This window comes from Ursus maritimus (genome assembly GCF_017311325.1).
Source record: "Ursus maritimus isolate PB19 chromosome X unlocalized genomic scaffold, ASM1731132v1 scaffold_X1, whole genome shotgun sequence".
In the NCBI taxonomy this organism is placed as follows: domain Eukaryota; kingdom Metazoa; phylum Chordata; class Mammalia; order Carnivora; family Ursidae; genus Ursus; species Ursus maritimus.
The window spans coordinates 111,899,479-111,906,214 of NW_024423319.1; positions in this window are offsets into that span (position 1 = coordinate 111,899,479).

Consider the following 6,736-nt stretch of genomic DNA (forward strand, 5'->3'; position numbering starts at 1 on the left):
ATAATTGTTGATTCATCCTGCATACACTTTGCCCAGTTTCCCCCAAAGGTAACATCTTGCAAAACTAAAGTATAATATTACAACCAGGATACTGGCATTGATATAATGCACTCATCTTATTCAGATTTCCCCCAGTTTTACTCGTACTCATTTGTGTATGTTTATGCATTAAGTGCCACGCAATTTTATGACCTATGTAGGTTGTATATCCACCACCACTGTCAAGATACCAGAAAGTTCCAATACCACAAGCATAAGGATTCCTCACTTTGTCCTTTTATAACCATACTCACATTTTTGAACCCCCACCCCCAATCCCTAAACCCTGGCAACTAGTAATCTCTCCTCAATTTCTAAAATTCTGTCACTTCAAAAATTCTGTATGAATGGAATCATTAAGTATGTAATCTTTTGGGATTTTTTTTCATGCAAAATAATTCCCTAGCAATTCATCCAATCTTTGTATATCAATAGTTTCTTTCCTTTCATTGCTGAGTAGAATTCTATGGTATGGATGTACCATAATTTAACTATTCACCCATTGAGGGACATCTAGGCTGATTTCACTTTTTGGCTATTACAAATAAAGCTGCCATGAACATTCACAGATGCATTTTTCATCTAACGTTTTGTTTTGCTGCTATTATAGTAATTTCCCCTTCTATTCATTAATCTTAGAAGACTAGTAATTTTTGCAAACTTTTAAAATAAAATCTGTTGGCTTAATCAGTCTATACTTTTGAAGTGTATGTAATTTCCCTTAAGTGAGATTATAAAGTATTTTCTCAATAATATAATGAATTTCACTGGCTTTTCTCCTAGCATATTTTGAAAAGCAATTCTCAGTAGGAATTTGTAAATGACCTTACAATTACAGACCTTTTGATGACTAAGATAGGTCTACATCAAAGCTGGTTTCCTCTTCGTAATAATCAAAGAGAACAATCTTCCCGTGCATCCTGCACCTCATAAATATGTATTAGGAGACAAATTTTCCAAATGATACATCCATATGCCATCACTAAGGTCCAGAGAACATGTTACAGGTTTGAAATTTGAGCCCTTAGGTCTTTCGGCATAAAGTACAATAATGACATTTAGCCACAGATATACTGAAAATTTCCAATTCGCTTGGGAATTCTATTTTCAAAAACCACCACCGATCTTTTTAAAAGCAAAGCATGCTTTTGTCATGGTTATTTACCTGCCACCATCTCTTAGCTCTAAACTAACCCTTTTTTTTACTCTGCTCTGTGATGCCAGGGCTGAGATTCTGCAAACTGCTTTTCCCAAACTCCCATGCCCATTGCCTCCCTATTAGGTTCTGTCAGTGGAGTGTTTTGATGGCAGATTGAAAGGAAGAAGGGACCTCTGGTTGCCAGCTTCTATCAACAGCTTCCCCCCCTAGTTCCAGTCTCCAGCTTCTTTCAGTCTTCCCAGCACACCACCAGATCCCCAGAGGCACCAACACTCACTGGTCACACCTTTCTTGGTGGTCTGACCTCCGGCTGAGTAGTACACCCTCAGCTACGTGAGCAGGGGCTGTGTGAAGTGCCTCCACCAAGAGGTCCAAGAGCCAGCCAGCTTGAGAACTCTCCTTCACACTCCCGGTTCTGGTAACCCCACTTCTTTCTTTTTGTTCTCCCAGCCCAGCTGTAGCAACTGCTTGCAGTTACCAATATCAAGCCCTAGGGGCACAGGAAGCAATGACAAATATCTGGGTTACCTTGTTGTCCCCTCTTTCATCTAACATCCATGTACCCAATTCTCTGTATTGAATCCGCTCTATTGGAGATACTTAGCATGGCTTTGTTTTCCTGTAGCTTTTATACAGTTGCAAACAAAATGTTGTCAACTTCCCACCCCCAACATTTTGGTATCTTTTCTATCTCCTTTCCAACTACAAGGGTCATGTTCCTTATTCAGAAGAATCAGTGGTTGAATTCAGGACTTGGAGCTGGAAGGGGGCAGGGTTAGGTACTATCAGAGATTCTGTTGTATGCAACAAATGGACTCAGGAAGGGAATCTATGGAAAGATAAGAGCAACTCACGAAATCAAAGGAACCGATTTCTAAAGGGTGGGAACCAGAGCCATTCCAGAGATCAGGAAAGTGGGAACCAATGGAAGGCACCTTGGGGTACTTTAGCAGCATGAAACCACAGAATCCACATTCCAGGAAGGGTGTGGCTGACTGGCCCCACTGGGGTTAAGTGCCTACCCTTTGGCTGGTCGAAGGTGGGGTATCTTTTGTTTGTTTGTTCGTTTAAAGATTTTTTTTTAAGTTCTCTCTACACCCAATGTCGGGCTCAAACCTAACCCTGAAGAGATAAAGAGTTGCACACTCCACGGACTGAACCAGCCCAGGCACCCCGAGGGTGAGGTACCTTGATAGACAATCCTACCAATCTATAAGAAGTTGGAAGAACAAAGAGGAATTCAACCAAAAGAAATTTAGCATGCTGTTTCCTGGAGAAGGAAGAATGGATGATAGCCAGCAATTACAACAAATTTTCACTATATTGAACTTCAGAAGCAGTCTTCCTTTGTAAATTACAGTGCATTGTATACTAAAACTTTGAATAAAAGAACAATGATCTTGGAGTAGAATGCTCAGAGGAATTTTTCTAAAAGAAGTTTCTACATGTGAAGCCTTGTTATCACTACTTATGGATTGGGACAGACCGGGAGGAGTTTCCTATTCAATATTTTTCATTTGACAAATATTTATTTACTCCGCCCCAGTGATTCTAAGTCTAAGCCCCAGGGATTCTGGTCTAGGTCATTTCCTTTATTCACTGTCAAATGCAGAGCTCATGTTGCTTAACATTAACAGCCAGCACAACGGGGAAAGTTGGCCTTTCAGAAATCCAGAGGGACACACACAAAAGTTAAATATTAACACATATATAAGTATAAAACAATGACTTCACTTTACCTAATAAAATATCACAATAGTAAATGAAAACAAAGTATAAGTTCAAACGAATACGGTGTTTTCTATTTTACAATAATTTTCCTTCAACTCCCTCTAACACAAGTGCATTAAACAATATTTTAAGAGAAATGACTTGGAATTCTATCACATCAAGACAATTCATTTGTGTGCACTACTCTTCTACCATTCTTTATATCTTTTTCAAAAACGTGTGGGTTTTTTCCCCTGCTTCTTATAAGAGTAATGTTTGTCCATTGGAGAATTTTTTTAAATAGAGCAATGTATGAATAATAAAATAACCATCATTCATAATACCAGTAACCAAGAGACAATAGTTATTAATGTTTTCTGTACCTTCTTCCACTCCTAACAATATGGACAAAAATAATTCGGTCAGAAACAAAATTAGTACTCTTTATGCTCCTTTTTGCTTGTGTAATTTTCAGATTTTTCTGTAATGAGCTTTGTTTTTGTAATAAGAAAAAAACAATAAAGGAATGTATAAAATAGAAGGAATATATGTACAAATAAAGGAATGTATAATATGTCTTGTTCATTCCAGATATCTTCAGTTCCCAGAACAATGCATGGCACACAGTAGGTACTCCAAAATTTTTTTGGTTGGCTAATATTTTCACCAAAAACTGGTGAGGGTTGCTTACGAACACAGAATGTCTGGGTATTATTTCCCTCTCTCATTTCTTTTGGTAAACAGTTCATTCTATCACATAGGATCACTTTTGCTGTCTTAATATAAGACCGATCAAATTCAAATTCCAAGTCCAACATTCACTATGTGACCTTGGCAAGCAACCACCATTCACTGCCTGAGCTTCCTCATGTGGTAAGCACTGGTCCAGGGATTGGGGATATAACAAAACAAAGATCCTGCAACTTACATTTTAGTGTAGGGAGAATAACCTATGAACAAACATTTGTCAGATAGTGAAACTAAAAGCACTATGAGAAAAAAGAAAATAGGGGTGCCTGGGTGGCGCAGTCGTTAAGCGTCTGCCTTTGGCTCAGGGCGTCATCCCGGCATTCTGGGATCGAGCCCCACATCAGGCTCCTCCACTAGGAGCCTGCTTCTTCCTCTCCCACTCCCCCTGCTTGTGTTCTCTCTCTCGCTGGCTGGCTGTCTCCGTCAAATAAATAAATAAAATCTTAAAAAAGAAAAAAGAAAATAGAGTAAAGGGAATAGAATGCGATTACCTGTGTGTGAGGGGGGAGGGGGATGTGTTGCTATTTTTTAAAAAGATTTTACTTATTCATTTGAGAGAGAGAGAGAAAGAGAAAGAGAGATAGCAATAGTGAGCATGAGAGGCAGGAGGTGGGGAGGACAGAGGGATAAGCCGACTCCCCGCTGAGCAGGGAGCCCGGGGTGCGGTGCCCGCTGGCCTTGATCCCAGGACCCAGAGATCATGACTGAAGCTGAAGTCAGACACTTAACGGATTGAGCCACCTAGGCGCCCTGGTGTGTTGCTATTTTATAAAAGATGGTCAGGGACTGGCTAGAGGCTTCAAAAATATCCTAGTGTCTGTGTTTTTCAAACTTCAAGTTGTGACTAAGTGTGATCACAAAAGTGCAATGTACAGGGTGATCTGCATATTTTTTAAATGAAATAAAATACCAGATTGCGTCACACATATTGAAGGTCAGCATGGTTCAGTGTAACTTGTTTCAGTTTATTATACAAGTTAAACACAGTAGGCATGGAGAAAGTGGTGGCTAACAATATAGCAACTTTGATGCAAGCAGTCTTAGAGAAAAGTACCCAAACAAGGCCTCCCTTGGGTAAGAGAGCACATACTTTATGCATGCACCTGTTGGTGTCTTACTTATTTAGCAGACCTAGCTGAGTGCAACAGAAACAAAAACACAGGGAAAGTGGGAGAAAAGATTAGGGCCAGAGCTAGAAAGTTGGGGTGAAAAACAAAAGCAAAACCGAACAGTTTAGCAATTTGAAGGAAAACGTATTACCTTTTTGAGACATGAAATTACCTGACTGGGGAAAAAAAATAAAATAAAAGACCAAAATATTAGACCAAAAATTCTACCAAAAAAATCCAAAGCTAATAAAATATGTTGTACATGATACTTTTGGAGTAAGTATATGATAGTGCCTGAATATTTTCAGAAACTCCCAAAGTATCTGCTTCATACTTCTGTCTCTGACCCTCAGTGAGGTGGACAGTATAAAGATTTTAAAGCTACAACGTCTGGGAAGATTTCTTTCAACCCTTTACACCTATAATAGGTTTTGGAAATCATGCCTACCCACCAAATATAAGTAAAATAGATTAAAGAGAGACTGGAAATTGTCTGCCAAGCCTTGTCTTGCTGTGCACTTGAGGACATTCCCACTGAAGCAAAGCCATTAAGACAATTATTCTAGAACAAGGTGGGCAAACTAGAGTCCTCCGGCTAAATATAATCCACCACCTGTTTTTGTATGACCCACGAGCTAAGAATGATTTTTCCATTTTAAGGTAGTTGAAAAACAAATCAGAATATTTTGTGGCACGTTAAATTTATATGAAAATTCAGTGAAAAGTATTTATATGAAATTTCAGTGCCTATAAACTTTCATTGGAATACAGCCAGGTTCATTCATATTGTCTGGGGCTGCTTTCTCACTGTAAGGTGGCAGAGCTGAGTAGTTGCTCCCAATGCCTAAAATATTTACTCTCTGGCCCCTTTCAGAAAAACGTTTGCCAACCAGTGTTCTAGAAATGAGAGCTGTGCTATTTAAACACCTTCCAACTCGTCCCTCTCCAGCCGAGGCCCCCTTCTGCCCCGCCCTGCCCCGCCCCAGCTTTAGTCCCTAACAAGATTCCTGGGCCTGACAAGAAGGCAGAGTGCTATAATAATGAATTGGAAAGCAGAGACACCAGACAGTAAATTTCTATATAAGGTAATATTACTGGTTCTTCCACCGACTAGAGTAACGTCCGGATTTGTTTCCTGATCAGAAAAGTGGGCATCACAGCGGCAACTGAACAATTTCGTCTGAGGATCACCATGGTCACTCTCGTGAAAGCACTTGGAAAATATCAAGCTTGGCAGCGAATGTCTGGGGTGCTTTCGCAGGGGGAGCCTCTCTCGGAGTCTGGATGTACACTGAGGTTCTCTTTGCACGTAGGCATCTTGGCCACCTCCCCCTAGCCTGTACCCTCTGGTCCTCCTGGCCTAGCAGCCTACTTTCTCCTCACCCCCACCCACTCCTCAAGGGGCTACCAAGTTCCAAGGTAGGCTCAAGCAAGTCATCCCGGGTCAGCTTAGGGCAGCTCTTCCCAGCTTCGCCATCGTTCAGTGGGGTGGCCCTAGGACCCCTGCAGGTGACAAGAATGACTCAGCAGGGTCCGGGGCTGGGACGGAGACAAGAACGCTGGGGTAGGGACAAAATTCTCTGCAGTTCGGGAGGCCGCAAATCATTTTAAGGAGCCAAATGTGCGAACAAACGAAAATGTAATTCAAGTCAGTTTTGAGTCGGCGGCGGCCCGTGCCTGTACAGGCCGCAGGTTTAGCCTAACAGGGAGGCCCGCGGCTTCAGCGGTCAAAAAACGCCCGAGGCCTCTGTAAAAGGTTCCCTTCGCCTCCAACGAATCCCACGTCAGCTCCACCGGGCCCCAGGAAAAGCCAGTCGGCTGGAGAGAAACCTTTCAGGGTGCACAGAATTGCATGCCTGGGATTATCGGGGAGACTTTGAGGGCACAGTAATCTCTCGAGACTAGAAACCATTTTCCTCCCTCGCTCTGAGATTTTGCTTGGCTAAGCGGCTGCAGTCTCCCTGCCCCC